Consider the following 26,931-nt stretch of genomic DNA (forward strand, 5'->3'; position numbering starts at 1 on the left):
CTTATTCTTCTTGGCCTGATTCCTTTTTATCTTATCTTCATGTATTTTGATAAGTGCTTCAAATACCTTTTTTGACTGAGAGGCATATAGGTAGGAAACTGAATGAAGAAATAAGCACTGGCACCCAGGGTCTCACTTAAGTCTCAGCCACCCTGGGAGGTCATTGTAACCGCTCCATTTTTACAGATGGCGAAATGGAGACTCAGAAAGATGACGAGACTTTCCCCAAAGGACATTCAGAAGGTGGCCAAGTCAGGACTTGAACGGTTCTGTTCCAAGCCAGCGCCTCCCTCCCTCCTTACAGCTAAGACTGTATCCCTCCCTGGTCGCCTGGCTGGGGGCTAAAGCTGTGAAACCAAATTAGGCCCAGCTGGCAGCATTTCTGCCTCCATTATAAAACTTCATTGAGAAACCATCAGGTGTGACCATAAAGCTTATAACCCACCGCTGTCCTGAGCACATTACACACGTGACCTCACTGAATCCTCCCACCACGAGGCAGGTACTGCTGTCACCCCCATTTTACAGGTGAGGACACTGAGGCCAGACAGCTGATGTAGTTTGCTCAGCATCACACAATTAGCAAGGGTCAGACTCGATTCTGTGGGGTCAATAGTGGGATTTCATCCAGTGGTAAAGCTGTCCTGGGCTCCTTCCATCTGCCAAGTTCAACCCAAGTGGGGTGACAGGGGCCCCAGGAAAAGTCCACCTGTGACCAGTGAAGACAACCCAGTAGATGGAAGAGACACCATCACATTTGATCACACAACACCTGGCAGGGCGCTCACCCAACCCGTATTGTCCATTCACTCGGTAACTACCTACTGAGAGCCCCACTGTGTGCCAGACCCTGGGAGCACGGGGGACGAGGGGGACAAGAACCCCCGCCCTCTGGAGCACGCACAGGGATGAGCGGGGCAAGGAGATGGCAATAAACTGAAAATAAATGAGTCAAATAATATTGTATGTTAGAAAGAGCCGTGCTCTGGAGAAAAATAAAGCAGTGTCCTCATAGGAGGGGGCGGTTCAGTGACAAACAGGGTTGTCAGGGCATGCCGCACGGAGAAGAGTGAGACTTAAAGATGAGGGTGCAGGGGAAGAAGGTTCCAGGCAGAAGGAACAGCCGGTGTCAGGAGGAGTGCGGAACTTCAAGGAGGGAGATGGACGGGCCCAGGCCATGCAGAGCCTGGGGCCATGGCTGGAAATGTGGCTGTCACCGGAGGATTCTGAGCGGAGGAGGGACGGAGGATTCTGAGCGGAGGAGGGACGTGACCTGACTTCCGTGTGAACAGGCTGACCTGGCTGCTCTGTTGAGAACAGACAGTTGCCTCAAGGGTGGCGCAGGGAGAGCAGGAAGAGGCTGTCGCACTGACCAGGAGAGACGAGGTGGCTTTAACCGGGGCGGGGGCGGGGGGTGGAATCCAGGTTCTGCTGGATTCGCTGATGACCAGGATGGGAAGTGTGAGCGAGGAGTTAAGTACGACAGCTCCAGGACCTGGAAGGACGGAGTAGCCTCTGACCGGGGCGGAGGCCACCCCTCAACAGCCTTTGTGGAGACGGGAAATGGCAGAGCCGGGCTTCGAGGACGCCTCTGTCTCTGCAAGTCCCCCTCCAACCCCTGCTTCTCTCCCCGCGGACGCAGACACTGAGGCTGAGAGGGAGGGGCCTGGCCACAGTCACACAGCTGGCTAATGGCAGAGCCTGGCCATTAACCTTGGTCTCTGGATCCAAATCTCATGTCCTTTCCACAGTACGCTTGGTCTAGAAGCTTCACAGAATGGACGAGGGCGGGGCGAGCGATGCTTTAGATATGAGGTCCCCCTGGGGCTCTGGGAGTAGGAGCTAGGGGCAGGCACTGTCCAGTCCACCCCCGCCCCCTGCTTCCTGGGAAGCATCAGCTTGAGCCCCCGCAGGAACTCAGGACCCCAGGAGGGGCATGGTGGTCAGGACCTGCCTAGAGAAGCACCCTTAGCTGGGGAAGGACTTGGGGTCCCCAGGGGCTGGGCCGTTGCTCTCCGGGGCCAGGAAGGCAGCTCTCTGAGAACAAAACGCCTGTCTGGGGCCCTCCTGCTGCTGGGAGTGATTCTGAGGCAGCTCAGAGGCCACACTCAGGCCCTTACTCAGGTCAGTAAAATTCACTGAGTATCTCCGGTGCCTGCTCAGTGCCAGGGCCGGCCTCCTTTGAAACCAGGTGCCTTCTGCCCCAGGCCTGAACCCATACTGAGCTCTCCCAACCCTCTTCCTGACTCCCCACAGGGATCACTGAACCACCGTCTTCTGGGTTCATGGGAACCTGAGCCTCACGGTCACTTGGCCTCTCTGAGCCTCAACTCCTCCATCTGGAAAATGGATACAGCCATTCCTGCCCAGCCCACTTCAGATGAGACAGAGAATCAGAGAGACCAACCCACAGCCCTGTCCATTTCCCAGCGCTCGCCATGCTGGGCTCACCTCTCCTGACATCTGTCTCCCCAGCTGGACTACGAGCTCCCCAGGGCAGGAACCTGTACACAGCAGGTGCTCAGCAAGAGCACCCTGCATTGCCCTGGGCCTGCTGAACACGCTCACCATCGCTTCCAAGCGCACAGACTCCAGAACCAGACTGCCCGGTTCAAATCCTGGCTCTGCCACTTCCTATCTGTGAGGCCTTGGGCAGGTTAATAACTTTGCTCCTTTTTCTCATCTATAAAATGAGGGTTCAATAACAATCCACTTCAAGTTTCTAGCACATAGTCAGTGCTCAATAAGCTTTCGCTCTTCTTATGGCTATTATTATTCCCCAGCCTGGCAGAGAGTAGGGAGATCCTTCGGGTGGGGGCACTGCAGGAGTAAAGGCCTGGAGGGGAGCCCTGGCAGGGCCTGCGCCCCGGTGGGCGCCGTCCTGTCTCAGAGCAGCAAGGAGCAGAGTGGGGGTGCTCAACAAGTGGAGCCCAGGCAGAAGCTGAGCCTGACAGGGGGTGGGCTGGGAAACAGCACTCTGCTTCCTGGCTCCAGGGGAGGAGGGAAGAACTGCAAGGCTCTCAGGAAGCCTCCCTAGAAGAGCCCCCAGCCCCGGGGGGCCTGGGTCTCCTGCATGAAGATGGTGGGGGAGGGGGCGGGTGCTTCCTGGTAGCTAGATAATCATGGACACAGGAGGCTGAGGCTGCTCCTGACCCAGAGTGGGGGCAGGACAAGCCCACATTGGCCTCTTCTTCCTGTACTGACTCTCGGCCGCGGCCATGCCCCAGAGGGTCCCAGCTGGGCAGATTTTCCTCCTTCCCTGCCTATTCCCACTTCTCTCTTCTCCTGTTCTTGCCCTTTTTCTTTGGGTTCTGCTTGGAAGGCTGATGGGGTGAGGGAGGGAAGCAGATGAGCCCAACCCCCATGGCCCGGCCATGACCTCAGGGGTGGGCTCAGGCTTAGTCCACTGGGGGCTCCTGGCCAGAGAGAAGACACGTGCTCCCTGGAGACCACAGGCTTGACCACGGGGCTGGCCAGGCCGGCAGTACCCTCCGGTGCAGACACACCCTGACAGCTGTCACCGGCCTGACGGGAGCCCCTGTGGAGCTCTCCATGGTCCTGAGCTCGCCTGCGCTGACCATGGTCCTAGCTCAGCCTAGGGGTGCCCTCAGCCGGCCTCATCCTGGCCCCTGACAGCCTCCTCCGTGGTTCAGCGGCTCATGTCCTAACGGCCACTTCTCCTGTTTGACACTCTCTGGCCCCCTTCCCCACCTGCCTCGTGACACCCGATCCCTGGCGTCTCAGCTCTGGGACAGCCCAGGGGCACTCAACTCCTCTAACTGGGAGAAGGGGCCAGCTGTGGTCTGTGTCTGACACCGAGTAGGTGCCTGGTGTGCTTTTGGGGTGTCCATGGGGGGCTTCTCGGAGCCCACCCTCAGCCTCCACTCCTGGCCAGGAATCTACCCGTCCACAACTCCTAGTCTGGAGCACCTCTGGGGATGGCCCCTCACCACCTCTCCAGGAGTTAGTGCATCTGCTGGAAAGGGCATCTTGACTGTGAGCTGAAGCCCCCCTCCCTCTGCTCGCCCTCCACCCCATCCCAGGCCTGCCCCACTCAACGGCAGGGCTCTGCCCACCCCTGTCAGGAAGACAGGACGTGCATCTCTGCAGCAACTGTGCTGTGCCCAGCAGCTCCTGAGACCCAGGGGAGGCCAGTGGTTATGACGTTGGATCTGAACACTGCCTCTGACCTTGGCAAGTTACTCCACCTGTCTGTGCCTCAGTTCCCCTCTCCATAAAACGGAGGTATAAGTGTCTATCTCATAAGGTTGTTGTGAGAATCAAATGAGTTAATCCATGCAAAGGACTAATAACCGTGCCCAAGCACACAGCAGGTGCTTGGTAAGCACTGGCCTCCATTGTCACAGGAAGTCAGGAGGATTTGGTTTGAATCCCAGTGCTGTAACTTACTAGCTGTGTGCCCTCAGGCAAGTTACTTGGCCTCTCTGAGTCCCAATGTTCTTAGATGTAGGAAGATGCCATCCCTCCCATGCAGTCCTGTGGGACACCTGGATGAGCTGTGGTGTCAAAGCATCCTGCCTGGAGCCTGGCACTTGGCAGATGCTCTGAAAATGCCTGTTTCTTTCCTCCCACTGGGTTTCCTTCCAGACAACCAAACACAGATGATCCCACTGAACATGCCAGGCTTTGCTCCTGGTGGCTTTGTTAAAGGACTGGGCCAACTACAGGGCTGCTTACCACTGGCACCCACCACCCTACAGGGAATTTCTCAGTGACTCATCAGGCTTTCAGGACCTGAGGCCAGAACCTGGGGAATCTGGAGGCCCACGGATGGTGACTTCACCCCAGGCCAGTGCCCCTGCCAAGTATCCATCTGGCTCTGCTCTTAATGGTGCCCATCCCAAGCCCTTTGGGCTGCTAGAAATCCCTCCTTCTGTTGCCCCAAATCAGCCTCCCTGGAGCTTCAGCTACTGGTTCCGGGTCCTTCCTTGGGGATTAAGCAGAGTGAGGCAGCATCTCAAGGATCAGAAGTCAGTGACCATCTCCTCCCGACTCTGGGACTATTTCAAATAAGCATCCTTCCAACATGAGGTTCCACGATCCCACATGGAAAGACGAGCAGAGGAGGTGGCTACAGAACACGACGGATTCTGGAGTTCCGGCAAGATGCGAGCAACAACTGATGCTGTGTTTATTTCTTCACCTCTCCTCGTTTTGTTCATTCCTTCCATTCATATCCATCAGGCAGGGCTCCACGAGGGTCAAGCCTACACACAGAGCTCACTCTACTGTCAGCGCATCATCCAGGCTACTGGTGGACAATTACCAAGACGCTGTGTGCCAGGCGCTGCCTCCGCGAGAGCTGGAGAGAATTAGGGGCCGACTCACGGGGCAACCCTGGAGGTAGGTATGTGTGTCTCCATTTTGTAGATGAGGAAATGCAGGCTATGAGAAGTTATGCTACCTGCTCAGCTACACACGCCTTGCGGGAATAAAGCAGATGGAAACCGAGACTCCCCAAGCATCCTGCACCTGCTGAGAGGTAGACCAGCGGCCCAGCAGGGCTGCAGATTTGGGGGGGCCTGCCCCACGAACGGCCTGGCTGAGGAGGGTCTAGTGTACCGTGACCCCCAGTCCCCAGGAATTCTGCTCCCCCAGCACTCCCCAGAGAGAGAGAGTCGGCTCAAGGGGCCAGCCCTGGCCAAGGACTCCTCCTGTCCCAGGTGGCCAGAGTCCTGGAAAACACTGTTCCCCATGGGGCAGGTGCACAGCTGCTGCTGTTCCCATCCCCACATAAGGAAACCAAGGCCCAGAGAGGAGGGGCAGCGTCCACCAGGAGCCAGTTCCTGAACTAGCCAGACGGGGTGCCAAGGCCAGTGGAATATCCAAGTTCCCTGGGCACGAGGGTCTGGCCCCCACTCTCTCCCCTGGCTCACTCCAGGGTGGGGAGCTGGCTAAAGGCTCAGGCCAACACCCATGCCCAGAAGCCCTTTCCATGGAGAACCCTGTCCCCGCTACTCCACAACCAGCCCCTGTGGGCCCTGGCCCTCTCCCCTTCCCGTTCCACCTGACCCCAGCCCCCTGCCAACTGCCCGAGAACTTTCCCACAGAGCGGCTAGCATGTGTCTGGGAAAGTTGGTTCCCAAGACTGGGACCCAGCCTCAGCTCCCTGGGGCCTCTTCCCCTTTCCCCACTCGTCATTGGCCCACCAGGACGTCAGCTTCTGGTCCCCAGAGGACCATGGGCAGTGAAGATACAGAACATTTCCACCATCCCAGAATGTTCTACTGGACAGCGCAGGAGGCGACACAGATGAGCCATCCTCGGGCACCAGCCAATGCGGTGGCTGTGCTCAGAAGCCAGTGGAGGCTCCCACCACCCGGCACTCAGAGCTGCTGCAACCCCGGCCCCCCGAGATCCGCCCCCACTGTACCGTATTCACGTTAACAGGACAGTTACCGCCTGTTGCATGCTTAAATATGTGCCTGCTGTTGGCTGGAGGCTTCACATATACTTGACCCTCACAACCATCCTCGGAGGTAGGAATTATTATCCCCATTTTACAGATGAGGAAACTAAGGCTCAGAGAGCAAAGCAACTTGTAGAGCATTCCTCTGCTCACCTGTGCAACCTACTGCTCTCCAGCAGCGGTGGGCAGGGCACAGGTGAGGCTGGCCTCAGCCCCAGGCCACTGAAGGCTCTGAGTGGAGCGTGCCCTGCGCCTGAGGGTGACCCATCTGTTAGCTTCCAGAGCTGTCATAGCACGCCCTGCGAAGGCAGAAACTTCTAGGCCTGCGCCATCCAATACACCAGCCAACACACCTGGCTACCGAGCACTTGAAACTGACTGGGGCGACTGAGGAACTAGTTTATAACTTAATTGAATTTTAATTTTAGTTTTAATAGCCACATGTGCCAGTGGCTACCAAACTGGACGGCGCAGTTGTAGACCAGACTGGGGGGAGCGGAGGCAGGGAGCCGGGTCCACTGCACAGGCCTGTGGGTGCGGTGGGGCTGGACGCCGGAGGAGGCAGCAGGACGAGCTGAGAGGGATGCTCATTGGGGCAGTGGTGGTGCTGGGAGAGAGGGGGCAGCCCGGGGCGTCCAGCCTGGGACACGAGGCCGTGGGCCCCAAAACAATCAAGAGGGTGCAAAGACGCTCTCGCAGCTTTTCCATTTTATACACTGGAGTTCCTTGTAAGACGGTTTGTGGAAAAACTTCTATACTAAAAAATGTCTGAAAGCCCTTATGTGAATCCACCCCTCACTCCACGGACGAGAGCACTGAGGCCCAAAGGGCAGTGATGGGGCCACAGTCACACAGCAAGCAGAACCCAGGGCTCTGACTCACCGGGCAGAGAGGCCTGGGGCCTTGGGATGGCTCTCCTCCATCCCGGATCTCCACCCCCAACCCCGGCTGCGCAGAGAAGGAACTGAGTGAACCTCAAAGGGCAGATGACATGACGACGGGTACCCCATCCAGGGTGGTGGCACATGTGCACATTTCAGAAGGGCCCTCGGGGCTCTGACTGCCTTGCACACACAGCCTGGAATGGAGAGGCGCAGACTGGGCCTGAGGGAATGGCTACACCAGGTCGGGGGGTCTTGCCTGAGTCCCCTTAGTGGCCCAGAGAGGGAACATGGAGATGACCCAGCAGGGCGCAGGGGCAGCTAGGGCGGTAGGTGGGAGGAGCAGGGGCTGCTGGCCTTTGGGCCTTCAACACTCACTCAAATCCCCCCACCCGGGTTGTGACTGGGGGCCGCCGAGCCAGGGGTCACGTCTTCCCCAACCCCAGCTTCTGCCCTGTCACAGCAAAATGCACCAGCGACTGGCCTTGTCCCCTGCCCTGTCCATCTCTGCTCTCACACTGGGAGTTCTCCAAGTCAGGTCGGCCCTGTTCCCGGAGCCCAGAGCCCACGCAGACACTCAGTGGATGTCTGGGACCAGCCAAGGGAGGAGCTCTGAGGTGGGACTTCAGGCACAGGGACATGGCCTGTCCCCTTCAGCAGGGCCACACAGTCGTGAACGCCCAGTGTAGAGTTGAGGTGGGGGGGGAGGCACCCGGGGGCCGTGGGAGGGTCCTGGGGGCACGTGAGGACCGTAGTCAGGTGTCCAGTGCTTCTGCTCTGCCCTGGGGTGGATGAAGAGAGCAGATCCATGCTGGGCTTGGAGCTGGGGGCAGCTAGGGGCAAGATGGGTGGACAAGATCATCACAGAGCCCAGTCCAGTGGAGGGGACGAGGACAAATGAGCAAACCGGCCAACAGAGGATGCCGGCTGTCAGGAAGGAGCTCTGAGGAGAGGACACTGCAGCTGAGACCCAAGGTCGAGGAGCCGCGGTGCAGGATGGCGGCAGCACCCCAGGCCAAGGGCACAAGGGGCCTTTTGCGGGTGGTGAGGACCCTCCTTGCACTTCAGGGGCGCTGGGGAAGAGGCCTGGGCATGCCATCTTGGTCGCCACCTTCTTAGGTCACAATCCTGATGCAGCTAAATCATCCGGCTGGGCAGGTCTGGGGAGCAGTGGGCCCGGAACATTCCTCCCAGGAGATGGCGCCTCCATCATTGCCTTCTTCAGGGCAGCGGGCACTGAGTGAGTGCCCTCGGGGGCTGGGCTGTGTGCACTGGCCTCACTCCATCTATCCTCACAGCGACCGGACATCGAGGAGACAGGCTGGAGACCTGCCTGAGACTCAGCTGGCAGCAGAAGGACTCATACGACCTCTGGGGGCCTCACTCAGGATTTCAGGGGCAAAGTCCAGGTTGCTTGCCTTCAGTCTTGCCCAGGGCAAGGGCCCCTGTCACCTCCACCCCAGGCCCCAGCAGGAGCCCATGGGCCTCCCTGGCTCTGGCATGAGACCGAGAGCCCATGCCCAGCAGAGCTGCACCCGCCCACCCCCTCTGCCTGAGGCCCCCTCCACCTGTCCCAGGGCGAGCCCCCAGACGGCATCTGCAAGGCCGGGCTGCAGCGATTTACAACCACATTTCACAAAGCCCAGGGTTCCCTGAAAGGCCGAGGGAGCCCCAAGCCCCTTCCCACCCCCCACCTGACTCCCACAGGAACAGATCTCCCTGGATAGCATCCTGTGTCAGGGCCTCCAGGAGCCTGAGGGGGGTCTGGTGCTCTAAACAGTCGGGAAACCTCTGGGGTGAGGCCTGGACTTCACGGGGCTCCGGGGGGCCTGAAGCCCCTTGGGACCCGGCTCTCACCCTGGGCTGCGCCCCTGCCCCTGAGCACTGCCATCCTCATCCAGGCCCTCCTCCTCCTCAACTTCTGTCCCTCTCCTCCTCCACTATTTCTTCCCTAGCCCTGTAGGCCCGGAATCAGAGGGAGGGAGGGTCCCCCAGGGACCGCACCTACTACCCCGGGGGTTTCCGTTTGCCTGACTCTCTGGCTGCGTGTCCTGGGGACGCCCAAGCCCCCGGCCCACGGCTGCCCCTCACCGGCCTGTGACCACACAGTGGAAGCGGGGGCGTCTGAGGCCTGTCCTGTCCCAGGGCTGCCCTCAGGAGGGTGTGTGACGTGCTCTAGCTCTCTTCTCCAATTTTACCCTCACACGGCCCCATCGCCAGTACAGACGAGGGAACGGGTGCAGAGAGCCCAAGGGACCAGCCTGGCTTGCCCTGGAAGTGGCAGCAGCATGGGGACCTCCGTCTCTGCCCGGCCCCTCTGGCCCACCCTCCCCTCACCTGACCTGGTACCTGCCTCGGGCCCCGGGGTGGCTCACGACAGTGTCCGGTCCCAGCCGCTGCACTGTGCTCCCCAACCCTGTGCCTGGCCTTTATGGCAGCTGCTTCCTCCCTGAAGGCTGCCCCCACCCCCTGTCCCCAAGCCCAGGTGTTAGTTAGGTGGCTATGTGGGGAGCCAATGACCTTGGCTGGCCTGGTGCCAGCTCTGTTTTTCACCTGGACTGGTTTCCCAGCTCCGCCTCTTCCCAGCTGGGTTGCCTCATCTCTCCGGGCCTCAGTCTCCTCGTTTGTACAAGGTACAGACAGGTAACTAAGCAGCGGTGAGAGGCGGCCCCAGCCTGCTGGAGCCACTCCTCGGTGCCAGGTGCCCGGGAGGTGGGAGCACCTACGTGTCCATCTCACAGGTGAGGAGCCGGTGAGTGCCCAGCGCTCCGTCAAGCGCGTGCCCATCTCCCCTGGAAGCCTCGCCCTGCTCCCCCTCTGGGCGGAAGGTCACTGTGAACTGTGCCCTGACTCCCAAGGGGCTGCTGGACATTTTCCATGGGACACGGATGGGAAATGGAGGAGCATGGTGGTACAGGCAGAAGGGCTTGGAAGTCAGCTCTCTCCACCAGCGGGACCCAGTGTCTCAGATCGGGGGGCGGGGAGCCCTGGGTATGAATCCTGACTCTGCCCCTCGGAGAACCTGTGCTGCTCACCTGCCAAGTCGGCCCGGCGCTCAGCAGCCCTGTGGGGGGGAGGTGCAGTCGGGGGTGAGGGGCTCTCTGGGAGTGGAACAGTGGCTGGACTCTGTGGCTGGCCGTGGATGAGAAATTGGGAGGCCCAGAAGAGACCCTCAAACAGCTATTGCATTGCCGGGCTCCATGCCCAAGGCCACTATTAGCAAGGTGGTCATTGCTTGTGTTGATAATAACCCTCTCCAGGCTCCTCCTAAGAGGGTGAAGACATAGCTCAGACCCTGGCACAGCGAGGGCTGGGCGGCGGAGCTGCGAGCATTGATGCTGCTGAGGGAGGGAGGGGGCAGAATGCATTAGGGGCCTTTAAACACGCTGTCCCACCCTGGGACTCCTTCTCCCCCTCCTTCACACTCCAGCTTAGCCCCTGCCTCCCCTGGGGGCCACCCTCAACCCCAGCCTGCTCAGGAGTCCCCATCCCCCTGCTGGCCTGTCTGCTTGCCCCTCGGGTTGTGAGCGCCAGAGTCCTGCTCAGACACACAGTGAACATCAGTGCAGCGACATCCAGTGAACGAGTGAGCCACACACCCTGGGGCAGGTCCCACTGCGCCCTGTGCCTCAGTATCTCCATCTGTCAGATGGGGCAACCCCCACCCGGTAGGGTTGCCAGAGGCCTGAGTGAGAGTTAAGCGGACGCCAGGCATGGGGGGGACTTCCCAGGGGCACAGGGGTCCATCATCTCTGCAGGGAGAGGCTGGCGGGGGTGGAAGGCAGGAGGGGCAGGGGCAGGTGTGGGGTGCCACGAGAGAGAAGGAAGGAAGGAGAGAGAGGAGGCCAGGGTCCAGCCAGGGTGAGGCAAGGCAGTGGCGGGAGGGTGGGGGGCAAAGGCTGTACTAATTAATTGGGCAGATTATTAATTAACAGAGTTCTGATTTGAGGAAGGAGAAGAACCCAGCTTCTTCCAATTCATAAATAGGAACATGCTGCCAGTCCTTTGACAAACGTGACTGAGCCAGGCCCCATGCCGGCTTATCGCTCATGTCCTCATGGAACCCACCGAGGCCCGTGGGGAATAAGCCCTCCCAGAGACTCCTGTACCGTGGGCTTGCAGCTCCCTGCCCGCCTCCCAGCCACTTGGCCTTCCAGATCCAAATAACCTGCCTGCCCCGTTCACAGAAGAGAGCAGTGAGAGAAACCAGCTCTGCCCTGCCTCAGTTTCCACTTCTGTGGAATGGAGACCAGAACGCCCACACCTCCTCACTATGAGGAAAGGCAAGGCCAGTGAGGCAGGGGCTGAGCGTTTTCTGCCTCCACAAGAGACACCTCCAGTTCCGGCTCTCAGGAGAGGGGGGACCGGGCGCCTCGAGGGGGCAGCAGCTCCCTGGAGTCTGGACTCATTGGGAGCTGAATCCCAGTCCTGCCCCTGCCCCTTCTCGACCCCCGGGTGATCCTGGGCAGGTCACTTTACACCCCTGGGCCTCGGAGTCTCCATCTGCCATGTGGGGCCATCCCTGCCCCTCACTCCATGGGGACTAAATGGAATAACATCTAGGAGCTGTGACAGGCCCGTCCTCGGCACTCTGAGCTGAAGCGCACGTGCCCCCACACGGCCTCACCATGTGCCTGGTTGGGGCGCCGCAGGGCCTGTGGGCGCCTTCCTCCAAGAGGCTCCCAGGACCTAACCCCCTCCTCCCACTCACTGGCCTCCCTCCCTCCTGCCTCTTTTTTTTTTAATTCTGTCTTGAAATTTTTCATTTTTGAACAAGTGGCCCTGCATTTTCATTTGGCACTGGGCCTCACAAATTCTGTCACTGCAAAGTCCCCATCAGGCCATGTCCCCCCTGCTCAACACCCACCCCATGACCCCCCTCATCCTGTCACACTCAGGATGAAACCCAAGCTCCTCTCCGCCCACAGGCCCTGCCAAGTGGGTCCCTGCATCTTCACGGACCTCGCCTCCCTGGTCCACTCGGCTCCAGCCAGTCCGCGCCTTTCCGTCCCTCCCACATCCCAGGCTCGCACTGGCTGTTCCCTCCGCCTGGAAGGCCCTTCACTCAGTCCTCTGCATGCCGGCTGCCTGCTCAGAGGGGCCGTCCTGACCAGCCAGCTAACGCGGCTGTCTCCTCCCCAGGTCCTCTGCTCCACAGCCCTGCTCATAGAAGAAGCTGTCTGTCCCCTTGTTTGCGTGTTAGTGGTCTGTCTCCCCCACCCACACCCTGCTTGCTCAGAATGTCAACAGCAGGAGAGCAGGGTCACTGTGGGCCACAGTCGTGGGTCACTGCTGCTCCCCACTCCCAGGACAAAGAGTGGCCCAGAGCAGGCACTCCATAAACAGCTGTTACATGACGATGGAATTCTCACGGGATGTGATCACAGGCTCTGGGTGACAAGTATCGTCTGGCTGGAGGGGCTGGGGCAGCAGGCCTGGCCAGTGTGCACAGCTAAGTGTGCACCCACACTTAGCAGGGTGCTCTCCCCTGCTCCGGCAGCCCAGAGAAAGCCCCCACTCCCCTAGCCTGCTGAGATCAGTGCCTCCTGCCCAGGCAGCCCAGGCAGCCCCGGCAGTGCCAGCCCCTCCCGCCAGGCTCGCCCGTCCTGCAGAGACAATGTACAAAGGGCCACTTCAGCCCAGAAGCCTGAGGGTGGAGGAGGGCGGGGAGGGCACTCCCCACCCCTCCCCTGTCCTCACAGGGCCTTCTCCAGCACGGGGCGCAGCAGGCAACAAAATCAAGCTATGGCTGGAGAGGCTTGGTTCCACGTGCTGCATCCTTGGGGGGAGGTGTTCATGCGTGGGGGGGTCCATCCACGCACGGGGTTGGGGGGTGAGTCCACGCACAGGGAGGAGGCAGAGGTCGGTCCTTGCATACCTAGCCAGTAGGAGTGGAGGTGCTCCCACGGGCATCTCCCCCTGTGCACAGGGCGGCAAGTGGTGGGTACACCTGTGCACTTGAGAGGCTGGAGTGCCAGCTGGGGTGAGGGAGGGAGAGGAGCAGATCCAGTGGATCTGGCCAGGCTGCGGGGAGAGCAGGGCCCTGGGCTTTACAGTCGGTTCCCACCCCGCCTGGGACCTTCCTCTGCAAAATACGGCCCGACAACCTGCGCAAACAGTTGTTCCTACAACCTGAGCTGATAACCTGTGACCTGAGCTCGGCACCCAGGGACGCTCCGACAACTCTGGGCACTCCCAACGCTCCTCCTTCTGGGCCCTGTCAGTGATGTGACCAGGAACCTGGGAGCCACCCTAAATGCTCCCTCTCGCTGACCCCGCGCACCTATCACCACGCCCTGTCTGCGCCATGCCCTGGTACTTCTCGTCCCTCCCTTCTTGCTGTGCCCATGCCGGCTGCCCCACCATCGGCGCTCACCTGGACACCAGCAGCGGCCTCCACGCAGGGCTACCAGACTGGTCCCGATGAGCCAAGCAAAAGCCACATCTGACGCTGGGTGCTGCCCCTCCCAGCTTGGAACCACTGCCCTCAGGATAAAGTCCAAAATCTCCAGGAGGCTCGAAGTTCCTGTGTAATCTTACTCCCAGTCCCCAGGCCTTTCCCAGAGGCTTCAGCTCAAAGGCACTTCCTCCAGGCCGCCCTGACCCCAGGCTGTGCAGAGACCCAGCCTTCTGCACCCTGGCCTGCCCCCAGGGCCCTCACCCCACACAGGGGCTCTGCTGCCCCACTCCTCTGGGTCCCCAGCCCCAGCAGAGAGCCTGACACAAAGGAGGCATCAACCTGGGTCTGTTGAATGAATAAATGGCCCTCCTCCCAAATCCACACACCTGCACCTTTCAGGCAACGCTGCCAGGCTCTCAGGCCTGTGGGGCTTAGAAAAGTGGCTGCAGGTCCTTGTCACGCCCACCACGCGACCTGGGCTCGGCACGCCCCAATGAGGTGGCTCATCTACGTGCATTCTAAGGGTCCTTCCACCGGGATGGTGGTGGTGGAGACGGAGACACAGGCAGTGACTCCAGCCTTCCGAGACTCTGAGCAACATGGGGCAGATGGCCAGGAGGAGGTGCGGGAAGGAAGAAGGTGGAAAATGAAGCGACAGCTCCGAGGGGTTAGGATCCTCCCCCCGCAGCTCATCGCTGTGTGCTCAGTGGCCAGCACCACGCCTGGCACACAGTAGGTGCTTGACAAGGCACTGCGGAGTGAAGGAATGGGCTGGAACTCTGGCTCTGCCACCCACAGCTCTGGGACCCAGGCCAGAACCCTACCTTCTCCTGGCCTGTCTGCTGAGGCACAAAAGGAGAAGCTGGTAACCCTCACCTGCAGGGTCCTCAGAGGGGTCTGGGGAGGCGACGAAGCTGCACCTAGCCCAGAGCCTGCGGCTCCTGGATCTGGGCACCTGAGCGCCACAATGACCCTCCTGCTGGGAGTGGTCCTGATGGAGCAGGTGCACAGCTGGTTGGCTCTGGGCACCTGGTGAGCCCTGGTGAGGCTGGAACAATGAGCCCTTTCTCTTTCTCCTCCCCGATTACTCTGTCCAGACCCGCCTGCAAGGGGCTGCAGCCCTCTTGGGTCAGGACCCGCCTGTCTCCACCCGGGACACTCAGTGAGCCCTCACCAAATGGCAGGGGACACCCCACGGTGCTGCAGGTGCCAGGCCCCTGCTCCTTAATATCAGGGGAGCCACCAATCTGCTCCTGCTCCGTTAATTAGTCCTTCTCACCTGCTGGATCCAGAGAGGTTCAGAAACAGGCCTGCAAGTGCTCAAACATCCCAGACTGTGGGGAAGGAGAGAGAAAACAGAACAGCAGCAACAAAACCATCACCACGAGGCGAGGAGGTCATTCCAGGAGTCAGGTGGCTGGGGTCCCGGTCTCAGCAATGCCACTACCCTTCTAGGAGACCCTGGGCACCAAGTGATGTGCCCCATCTCATCCCACGCTCACACCCCATTTCACAGATGAGGAATCTGAGGCCCAGAGAGGGGACACGACTTGCGCACGGTCAGGCCCCAGCAGGCCGTGGGGGAGCCTGGCTCAGCAGAGACCACTTGGACGCCCACTGCTGCTCAAGACCTCCCCACACCCCCTGGACCTCAGTTTCCCCACTGACCACTGGGGGCACGGACTTGATCCCCCAGCCCTGGCAGACATCAGTGTTCCATATTCCAGAAGGCCCACATTCTAGGTTTGCTGCTCCATTCCCCACCTCTAAGTTCCACATTCCAGCTTCTCTGGTCTAAAACGAGGAGTTCTACCTTCTAGGTGCTGTGTTCTGGTGTCTGGTCCCAAGTTCTCCTCTCATAGAAAGTTCTGCAGCCTGGGTTCTCCGGACTGCCCATGGGTTCTGTATTCTGTGTTCCCCAGCCGACACGCCTCCTCCTCAGGCACTGTATCTCCTCCTGGCACCCACGGCGGGGCTCAGCGCCCACGGCTCCACGCTACAGCTCCAGAGGCCTTCAGGAGCACTTCACAGCGGGAAACCAGCCAGGAGGGCCGGCTGGCATTCCCAGGCCGGGGTCCAGGCCACAGGGGGATCGCAGAGCACACCTGTCCCCCCCCACCCGTCTCTGCAGGATGCTGTTCTGACCCCCACCCCCACCCCCAGCCGGCCCCTGCCCTCACCAGTCTGCACTGCAACAGCCCCACAAGACGGGCACTTCCCCAGGTCAGAAACCTTTGGTCACTCATCTCTGGGTCAAGGCCTGGTGCACTGCTCCATAAATGCTTGATGAATGAATTAACCAGGCAGGCCCGAGGTACTGGCCAGATTACACACCAGGATGCGAATTCACATATGACGGAGATGCTCATGCTGCATGCACGCGTGGGTGGTTCGCACAACATGAATGCACGGACGCAGAGACACGGTCGCACCCTGAATTCTGCAGATCTGTGCCCCAGGCCCCCAGCCTGGCCCCTGGCACACAGTAGGCACTCAGCAAACAACTGCTGAACGAATGAATGAATGAGTACTCTGTACCAGACACAGAGTCGAGGGCTGTGGGGAGACAGAGACTGAGCCCCCAGGATCAAGGCTCAGCTGTGATTACAAACACCACTGCCACAGGTAGTGCTTGACCCGCATTGTCGGAGGACTGCAGGAAAGGCGCTTTAAGGCGGGAGTCAGTAAGGAAGGCGGTGGACGGTGACGCACCCACTGGGCACCGGGGATGGAGGTGAAGCCAACAGCTCTGGGGCCACCCCTGGTAGGGGGTGGGGTGGGCGGGAATGGCTTCCCAGGCAGATGGCAGCACCAGGGGTGGAGTGGGTTAGCTTTTCAGGTGGAGAGCCCGGCACAGCAAAGGCCAGAGGTGGGAAGGCGAGGGCCATGTGCAGAGAACAGCAATGGCCTGAGGCTGGAACATGTGGTGCGTGGGGGAAGAGGAGCAAAGGCCAGGCTGGCGCCATAGGAACACTGTCAGAGGTCTGAACGGAATTCTCAGGGCCTGGACTCGCACTGACCCAATTCCCGAGAATGAGAGAAACACCAGCTGTCTACCTCAGGTGCGGCTGTCTGAGCAAGTGCCCGGTGCTGGGCGACTCCCACGGGGAGACCCTACAGCTACTCCCTGTGCAGGCCGCCCGCAGTGGTGACCCCAGATTCGAACAAATGGAGAGCTGGCTGTTCTCAGGGTGCCTTTTCCACCTTTCTCCTTTAGAATATAACTTCATTTTTCTGGTTATAAAGGTTTCTCGCACATTCTAGAAAATCTGGAAATCACAGCAAAAGGAACAGGACAATATCACCCACCACCCTGCCATCCCCCGGGCTAACATTTTAGCCTAAGTTCTCACGGATTTTTTTCCTGCGCACCCTTTTGCTGGAATGCGCTAATGACGTAAATTTTCTGCCAGCCTTTGGGCAACACCCATTTTCTCTAAGGAGCTTTGTCCTCCACGCTGGAGGACCAGAGTGCAGACCTGGGCCCGGGGGACTCTGCTCCCCTCGGCTCCTTCCCATCCACCCCCAGACCTGACCTGCACCCCTTCGAGAAATGCTCCGGCTTGGAACAGGAGTGGGGGCTGGTGCAGCCCCACAGCCCTGGGCTCTCCTCCTACACACCACAAAGGGGACCCTCGGCCACTCTCTGTGGTGCTCTGGGCTAGTCCCAAGCGCCCCGGGCCTCAATGTTCCCTCTGGGAAATGGGCAGGTTCAGCTGACCACGCGGCCTCAAGGCTCCCCAGCCTGGCCCTCTCTCTGGACTGAGGTGACAGTCACCTGGGCTGGGCTGCACCTTACAGCTGCTTCCAGGAGCCACACCGGGAGGTCCCTGGTCTTTCCCATAATTCCTTCCCTTTGCCATCTAGATAGGAGGGACAGCAGAGCAATCCCCATTGCTGGCCCTGGTGACCTCCCCCCGAAGTCCTCCTGACCCACTCGTCTCTATTCTCCCCAGTGGCATGTCCTATCAGGCCCTGCATTATAATCGGGCCCTGAACAGACCTGCCCTGCCCGCAGGGTTCTCAGTCCCCATGGGGTCAGAGAGACAGAAATCTCTGGTGTCGACATCAGCCTCGCCCTCAGGGTGGCGGTCAGGCACGGTTCCCTGGAGCGGTCTTAAAGTATGAGCCAAGAAGGGAGGGGAAGGGCATTCTGCACAGAGGGACAGCATCTGCAAAGGCCCGTGGGAAAGCCAGCACCCGATTTCTCTTTTTTTGGTGAGGAAGATTAGCCCTGAGCTAACATCTGTGCCAATCTTCCTCTATTTTGTATATGGGACGTCACCACAGCACGGCTTGATGAGAAGTGCCTAGGTCCGCAACCAGGATTCGAACCCGTGAACCCTGGGCCGCCAAACAAGAGCATGCAAACTTAACCACTACACCACTGGGCCAGCCCCCAAGCATTCAGACTTCTAGTCTGGGTGGGGGTGCTGGTACATCGCCCCCTCCTCACGTGCCAGTGCCTGGAGGCAGGGTCCATGGTTTCTGTCACATTCTCCCCAGTGGCAGGTGCAGGGCCACCACCCATGCTCACGTGTGGCCTCAAACATCTCTGACAGCAGTGACATGCCAGGCCCCAGAACCAGTCTGAGGAGACCTGGTCCCTGGACACCCCCTGGGAGGAGGTTTGCCTGGGTCCCCCCACTGTTCAGTGACTCCAATGGCGTTCGTTCTGCACAGCTGAAACCCACCTGCCAGCCTCCCTTGACCCCCCCCAGCGTGGCGGAGCCTCACCTCTGCTCTTCACCTTGGGCGTGCCGAGTATGACCTTGGACCTGTCACCCGCACTCTGTGGGCCTTGGCTGAAAAACCGAAGACCGTCTTGGGCTGTTCCCAGGACCAGATGGGGCCAAACCGTGCGCCAGCCTGGCACCGGAGCCACAGCTCAGGCCTGGCTCTGCCCGCACCGGCCAAGTGGGCTCCAAACACCCGCTGTGCGCCCGTGCCCCCACCACACACCGCCTCGTGTCTCTCTCCTGTCCACCTGGGCAGAGGGCTCTCCTCTCACCACCTGCCCCTCGCAGATGCAGAGTGCCCTCGGGGGCAGGCTTTCTGACCCAGGATACGGGCACAGGTGAAAAAGTCGAGCCAAACCTCCAAGCGCTGTGAGAACCAAATGACATCATGTGTGTGGAAGCGCTCTGTCCACTGTCGATGCCGCCCATCGGGCGGGCTCTGTCCGCAGAACCACCTCCCGGTTGTGTGACCCTAGCAAGTCACCTCCCTCGTGTGCAGCTCAGTTTCCACACAGTGGAACAAGGATGACTTCAGCACCACTGCCCAGGGCGCCCGGGACACTGAGATGAAATCACGCAAGACAACACCAGCATCTCGTCCCCATTCGTGCCATAAACGAGTTCACAGTCCTGGGCGACCATCTGAAAGGCACCTTCCCAATCTTTCACCTACACCAGCCGATCTGCGATGTTCTGGAAGTGGCCTTCACCTTCCCCTCTCAGTCACCATTCAACAAATATTTAAGGAATACTTACCAAATGCCTTCTCTGTGTCAGGCACAGTGCTAGCCCCCAGTGTGCACCCATGTGCCCAGCCAGGGAGCCTGGCCCCTCCCCTGCCATCGGCAGCTCTCCCTGTCCCCCCTTCCTCAGCCACCATCATTCACCTAGACTGTGTGCGGGCCCCAGGAACAAGAGGAGGGCAGCCGTGAGGGATTTGTCCACAGCCAGCCAGGACCTGTTTCCTGAGAAGGCAGCAGTGGCAGGTGCCAACACAAAAACAGTGGGGGGCCGGGGGCGGCGCATGATGTGCGCAGAGCTGGGTGGGGGAGCAGGGAGCAGAGGCCAAGAACACAGGAGGGGCAGGGTCCCAGGGATCCGGGTCCCAGGGGACAGCCTGGAGTCTGTGGGGCGGGGCACGGTTCTTGGAGTCCACAGCCCTCTGAATCCCCAGGGCAGCATTTTTAAAACCAGGTTTCCAGCCCTCCCTCCCCTGGCGGGGGATTCTGACTCAGCAGGGCGGGGCGGGGCCTGGGAAATATGTACTTTCCCTAAGCCACCAGGTGAGGCTGAGTGGGGCTTCCAGAGGCAGGGCCCCAGGAGTCTGGGAAAGAAGGGTGAGGTACCCAGAGGGTGGCCTGGAGGCCTGGACATGGGTGAGGCGGCTGTCTTGGGAGCCCAAGCCTCAGAGCGGTCGCCTCTGGGTGACTGAGGGGGCCTAGACAGGCAGCTCCATCAGGCTCTGGGGTCCTACAGGCTGGATACAACCCCAGCCCTGAGCCTCGGGGCCCAGGCACCCTCAAATGGCCAAACAGCGATAATGGTACCTACCTCGAGGGAAGTCAGGAGGGGCGCTGGGACAATGCAGACAGAGGGCTTGGCCAGCTCCCAGCACATAGTAAGCGCTCAATAAAGGGCTGCAAATTATTATGACTTGGAGGTCGAGGCCGAGGTGGGGGAGGTTGAGGTGGGAAGAACAGCCTGGAAGGTCATCCATCACGGGTCTCTGTCAACCAGAACCCTGCAGACCGCCTCTGGCCGCCCTCCTCACTCAGACAGACCCCTGTCTGTGCCGCTCCTTCTGGGAAGTTCCCGGCCTGCCGAGAGAGGGCAGCCCGGAGGGCAGGCCTTCAGGAGGCCCCAGTGAGCACAGGCTCCGACCTCCTGTCCTGGCCCTCACCCTGCCCCTCCCAGGGGTTCCCACTTCAGTGAGAACCAAAGTCTTGAGCCAAATAAACTCTAAACTTGTAAAACCATGGAGTAATTAGGTGTGTGAATGATTTCTATTGTTCCAATTTTATTTTTATAGAAAAGATGGAAATAAGTGAGCCAACAGGGGAATTTCCACTTCAGGCAGCGCATGGAAAAGTATTTTGGACCCTGTTAACTTCCTGGATTACGGGCAAGGCCTTGGGCCCCCTTGTTGGCCCCATTCTAGGCCACCGGAGGGTGACCACTACCCTTCCACCAGGCCTGCTTCCAGCTGTGGAAGGTTCCCACCCCCTCCTGATGCCTCGCTTTCCCCTTCTGGGAGATGGGGACAAGCAGCGTCCCTGTGACCATCCCGCCATAGTGAGGCTGCTCTCTGGAGGGCCAATCTCCTCCATCAGGGGTGGAGAAGGGGGAGGAATGGGCAGGAGGGCAGGGCTGCTCCCCTAGGCTGAGAATCACTCATTTGCTCTGTCAATCATTCTTTCATTTGAGATCCTGTAGCCTGTGGGGCTCACAGTCTGGCGGGAACAAGTAACAACAAATGGGTGTGGTGCTCTGCGGGCCCACAGCAAGGAGACCAGGGCTCACATGGGCTTCCCTGCGTGAGCTAAGATGTAAAGGATGGGTCGGCACTAACAAGACACCGTGCCTCAACCTCCCCATCTGCAGAGGGGATTATAGTGGCTCCTCTGTCACGGCTCACTGACAGACACAATAAATGTTGGCTATTAATATTTTTATGGGCAGGCAGTCTGCCCACGCGAGGGGCTGTAAGCCTGGGGGCAACAGCAGAAGGGGTAGAAAGTCTGTGTGATTGGGGTGGAGGGCTGCCATCATGGAGGAGGGGACACGTGAGGAGGCTTTTGATGGGTGACAGAGTTTCAGGGGCAGAGGGAGGAGTGGGTGGAACAGACATTCAGGTAAAGGGAACAGCATAAGCAAAGGAATAGAATTTGAGGTTTGGGACCTGTTTGGACCACATCTCAGAGCTCTGTTAGGCTAAAGCTTGGGGTCCACCTAGGCCATTCTGGGCAGAACCACAAGGTCAGGCCACTACGCTGGAGTGAGGCAGGGTGAGAGGTGTGGAGGGCCCCAAGAACGGACACCAGCCCTCCACCCCCTCTGCCCTCCACCCCGCTGTGGGTACTTATTCCTGGTGGTCTCTGGTCCCGCCCTCAGCCTGTCCAACGCCTCCCCCGGAAGCCCCTCTCAGCTGCAGTACCCTGGCAGCTCCCCAAGTCCATCTGACCAACAGTCCCTGGGGCCTCTCCTCCTTGCTCAGTCATCATTTATGAAGCCCCTACTGAATGCCTGGCTGCTGAAGCTGGCGCGTACCAGCTCCCACTGCAAGACTCTTAAGCTGTTGGGAGCTTGAAATCGGCTCTGCTGGGAAAATTTACACCACGGAAATCAGCCAACACCGCTCACCAGAGAGCCAGCTGCCAGCACAGCACTGGCCCCGCCCAACAATGGATACAGACAGGCAGGCCCCTGCCCACAACAGGCATGTGGATGACACTCCACCGAGGAGGGCTGTGTAGTCTCCGAGGAGACAGGGGTGAACAGGGAGACTCATTCTAGAAGGGAGGCAGTGAATGTCCACCAGAAGCTGAACCAAGCTGTTCAAGCAATAATAAGCATCATCCCCAATTTACAGACAAGGGAACTGAGGCACAGAGAGGCAGAGTCACTAGTCCACAGTTACCCAGTAAAAAGTAACAGGGTCGGGATTAGAACCTGGGCCCCTGGATCTGGAATCCTTGCTTTTTAACTTCTGCACCTGACTGCCTCATGGCATAATTATTGTGACTCTCGCTGTCACCGAGCAGCCAGCACGGGACTAGGCAGACCCTGGGTGCCCAGCGGTATCTGCTGCCCAGCTAGATTCTACCTTCCTGAGGGCAAGGCCTGTGTCCTCTTGCCTGGCTGCCCAGCACAGTGCCCCTCACAGGAGGACACTATGTTTGTTGGCCTGAATGTCTGGAGAAACTTCTGGAAGGGAGCCTTAGTCCCCATGTGGTGCACTAGAGCTGGCGGGGAGGGGGTGCACCAGGCAGTACGGGGCATAAAGAGGCTTCGGCCTTGGGGAGCAGAGCAGGGTCCCCCAAATGCCATGGCCGGGGGCCAGAAGGTGGTGGGTGCCCACAGGGACAAGAGGATGCTGTCTGTGCAGCCCACCCAGCCCCAGCCTCCTCGGTGCTTCGCTCTCCTTCTCCTAGGAGGACGTGGACGCGCAGTGCCCGCAGCCCTCGGCTCCCTCCAGCCCTCACATGACCCTCACCGCCACCTGGTGAAGAGGGCCTGGCCGGCCAGCCAGCATCAATGTCCCCGTTTTACAGGTAAAAACACTGCGAAGCAGCCAGCCACGTCCCAGGTACCTCTCAGGGGCCGGGCACCCTGCACACATCGTCTCACGCAGTCATCTCCACAACTCTGGAGGATTCTCCCCATTGGACAGATGGGGAAACTGAGACGCAGAAGGCCGACTTGCCTGAGGGGATCCAGCTACCACAGTAAAAGGATCATCAATGTGGCTCAAGCAGCCCTGACCACATCAGGGGCACTGGGCAGACCCTCAGAAGGCAGCAGCTAGGCCAGACGGTCACTCCCACCCCTGTGGGCTCCTCGCTGTCCTCAGGATGAGCGCCAGCTCCCTGAGGTGGCTGCCACCTCGCCTCCACCTGGCCCTCCTCCTCTTCAGCCTTGGCTCCCTCCTCTTCATCTGGCTTCTCCTCCTGGTCACTCGCGGTGCCTGCCCATCCCCCACTCCATCTCTCAGCACATACCAGGACTCACATCCCTGAGTGTTTGCTCGTGCTGTTCCCTCCGCCCACAATGCCCTTCCCACTTTTTCTACCCAGTGAACTCTTCCAACTTCCCCTCATCAGTTCTTCCAGCAAGTTCTCTCTCTCCCATGGGCTGGCAGCGCCTCTTCCAAACTTTCCTAGGCCCTGTGCCTATCTCCTTAGCAGTCGGAAGTATTAATATCCCCAGTGAATTGCCAGCACCTCCAGGTGTGTGGGGGCTTGTCTTGCTCTTCCCTCCATGCTCACGCTTGGCCCCACGCCTGGATCTTCAGTAACTGCCCCGGAGGTGACACACCAGTGCCCACAACACCCCCACCAAGGCAGATCCGGACTGGTGTCCCAGGCTGGGGGGGCCGGCTCTGGGGGACCATGGAGGAAGCTCACTCGGGTAGTGTTACTGTCCACATCCCTTCTGGGGCGTCTTCCAGAGCCAGGAGAGTCACCCGACCTCAGGCCACCAGGGCTGGCTGAGACCCATCTCTGCTTCCAGTGGCACCCCAGCTCAGGCACCCCCCCAGACACCCAGGCCCGCTCCCCTCCCCACTCCGGTTCCAGAACTCACTATTTGCAGATATTTATAGCGCCCTCCCCCAGCCAGGTTCCCTCCCCCACCCTGGGCAGTGCAGTGGAAAGAGCGGGAGCCCCTCCAAAGGGATGGGGGTCCTCCCCCCAACTCCCCTCTGCCTGAAACCCATAGGCGGCCACAATCTCGGCCCCCGCACCGGCCCAGCACCCCGACCGCGCCTGGGCCTCGCCGCCGCCGCAGCCCGGGGTCGGGGGGTGGGGAAGGCGGGCGCTGAGGCCTCCCACCCCCAGCCCCGCGCCGCGCCGGAGCTTTGTGGGGGGGCGCAGCGCACAAAGCACGGCTCCAGCCCCGCGCCGGGACGCCCCCCGGCCAGGCCGGGGCAGGGGGGTCGAAGGGATGAGGCTTTGCCCTCCGGCGCCAGGGAAAGCTCCGCGGAGCAGCCAGGTTGGGGGAGGGGGCGCCGGAGCTGAGCAGCCTCCCCTGCATCCCGCGCCCCATCTCGGCCCCCAGCCCCCCAGCCTAGTGCTCCCGCCCCCGCCTCCAAAGGTCACGCTCAGGGAGGGGGGCTGTGGGAGCGGTGACGGGGGGCGCAGCGAGCGCCGAGGAGGAGGCGCGGCGATGGAGGCGGAGGGCCGGGCGTGCGGGGATGGAGGGGCTGCGGCGCGGGCCCACGGGACGCCGGGGTCAACTCACCCATCGCCCGCTGGGTCTCAGCAGCGGCGGCAGCAGCGGCGGCGGCGGCTCCGCGGCCCCCGGGGCCCCCGGCGGGGAGATGCTGGCGTCCGCCGCAGCCTCTCGCCCCATCCCGGGCTCCGGCGGCGGCGGCTGCGGCGGGCGCCCGGCATCGCAGGCGGCGCGGCCCCGGCCCGGCCCCGATCCCCGCCCCCCGCCCCCACCTCCACCCCGTCCCGCGGGCCCGCCTGGCTGCACCCCGGGGCCGCGGCGGGGGCCCGGCGAGCGCACGGGCGCGGGGGAGGGCCCCGCGGGCGGCGCTCGGGGGTGCGGAGGCGAGGCCCGAGCGCGGCGCGCAGAGGTGCCTGCTCCCGCCGGGCTCGGGCGGCTCCGGCCCCGCCCCGCCCCCACCGGCGCCCCCTCCCCGCCGCCGCCCGCCGGGCTCCGCTCGCCGCGCGGGGCCGGGGCCGCCGCCGCTCCGCGCCTCCCGCGTGTGCGATCAAATGTGTATGAGTGTGTGTGCGCGCCCCTGCCTGTGACCGTGCGTGCGCCGGCCCACGGCCCAGTGCGTCCTGTGCGGTGGTGTGTATGCGACGGAGGCGGTCAGCGAGTGTGTGTGTCCGGCGTGTGCATGGGTCTGTGTGTGCGTGGATGTGTGCGTCTGGGCTTTGCAGTATGCATGGGTCTCTGTGACCTACAGTGTGTACCCGGGTCTGTTCCTGTGTGTGCATGGGCGTGCACATCTGTGTTATGGTGTGTGCGTGGATCCGGGCGGCTGTGTCTGCGGGTACCTGGACGGTGATTGTGTGCACACATCTGTGACCGTGTGCAGAGAGGCCTCGAGGTCTCATATTGTGTGCGCGCCTGGCTCTGGGCGGCTGTGATCATGTGTACACGTTTCTGTGACCGTGTGCAGAGGCCTGGCCTGGTGTTGTGGTGCGTGCACCGCGCTGGGCCTTTTACCATGTCTACACAGGTGTGTGGGGGGCCGCTGTATGCCCGCCTGTATTCCTCCGACCCCCTCCATCCATGCATTCGCCCAAAGCCACCGTGCGCTGACTCTCCCAGGCCCGGTCCAGTGACTCCTGGCATAAACTTCCCCTCCCCGGCCCCTCCGCGGGCACTCGAAGCTCGCCGGTCCTGCCCACCTCTTGAGCCTCCTCTCCTGCCACTCGGCCGCCAGCGGTTCTCCAAGCGCCCACCATTTCACGTCCTGGCTCCTCATGCTGTTGCACAGGGCTCTGAGGCGCCCTCCACGCGCTTCCCGCCTTTCCGGCCGTTCCTTCCGCTCTGGGGACCCGGTGGAGCGGCCACTTCCGCTCCGCGTGCAGGGCACCCTGGGTATGCAGTAAGCACCACTCTGGGCCATCAGCGAAGGTGCGTGGGAGAGGGCAGGGAGCCGCCTCAAGGCCACGTCCCAGCAAATGGCCTCAAGGGCGGTCCCATGGGCCTTTGCTGGGCCTTTGGAGCTGCCTCTGGCTGATCTTCCTGCTCCAGGTGCCCTCTGCCCACCTTCATCCATCCTTGCCAAACAGCCAGAGTGACCCTTCTCCAACATTCATCAGAGCAGGTCGCTCTCCTCCCTGAACCCTCAATGGCTCCCACTTGCCCTCAGCTTAAGCTCAGTGCCTGGGCAGGGCAGAAGATGCCCTGTCCCCAGGTGACCTGGCCCTGTCCCCTTCTCCAGCCTCACCCCTCCACTGCTCTCCTCTCCCTGGAGGCTCCTTCTAAGCCAAGGGTGGGCAAACCATTTTCTGTGAGGGCCAGATAGTCAATATTTTAGGCTCTATTTCAGCTCCTCAACTTGGCTATTGTAGCATAAAATCAACCGTAGACAATGTGTAAAAAAATGAGCATGGCTGTTTTCCAATAAAACTTTATTTATGGACGCTAAAATGTGAATTTCGTATAATTTTCACATGTCATGAAACATAATTCTTTTTGATTTTTCCCCCCAACCATTTGAAAATGTAAAAACCATTCCCAGCCAGCACTGCTCCAAGCACATCCCTGCGCCCTTTTTTCCATCCTCATGTCTCCCCTGCTTCATTCCCCCCAAATCCCGTCTATTCTACCCCCAAAATGTCAGCCTCCTCTTCTCCCCTACCTGCTCCTCCAGCTGACTCTCCGCCCCTTCTCTTTCCAGCCCCGATGGAACCCTCACTACCCCTCACACCGGCTCACCTCCTCCCTGTGCCTCTGCTGGTTCCTCTGCCTGGAGACTCCAGCCACCCCGAAAGAGCTGTCTCAGAGACAGCTTCCCTGCCCCCGACTTCCCCGGGAGAATCTGCTCTTCCTCCCGGGCCTCTAGCAGCTTGGGCATCCCTTGGCCCGTGAGAGATGCACTGTTTCAGGTCTGGCTTCCCCAGTGGCCTTGCTCTGGGCATCGGCGCTGGCCCCTGAGCACCAGGCTGGGCACAGAATATTTATCCCTCAGTTGTCACAGCTCCCAGCAAAGGCAGAGAGTGTGTGTCCGGCGTGTGCATGGGTCTACGTGTCCAGCTCTGTGTGTGCATGCGCGGGTGTGCCCAAGGAAACAAGACC

At 60.6% G+C, this 26,931-nt stretch overlaps 2 protein-coding genes across 2 annotated transcripts in view; one reads left to right on the forward strand and one right to left on the reverse strand.

Moving 5' to 3' along the window:
* MGAT3 (beta-1,4-mannosyl-glycoprotein 4-beta-N-acetylglucosaminyltransferase) overlaps window positions 1-24,491 on the reverse strand; it is a 28,816-nt gene extending 4,325 nt beyond the window's left edge. The window contains exon 1 of the mRNA XM_058568323.1: window positions 24,409-24,491. The gene's annotated coding sequence lies outside the window, so the exon portion shown is untranslated. The remainder of the gene's footprint in view (window positions 1-24,408) is intronic.
* RPL3 (ribosomal protein L3) overlaps window positions 1-26,931 on the forward strand; it is a 197,843-nt gene that overhangs the window by 40,542 nt on the left and 130,370 nt on the right. The gene's annotated exons all lie outside the window — the stretch shown is intronic.

Source organism: Diceros bicornis, chromosome 25, assembly GCF_020826845.1.
Source record: "Diceros bicornis minor isolate mBicDic1 chromosome 25, mDicBic1.mat.cur, whole genome shotgun sequence".
Lineage (NCBI taxonomy): Eukaryota > Metazoa > Chordata > Mammalia > Perissodactyla > Rhinocerotidae > Diceros > Diceros bicornis.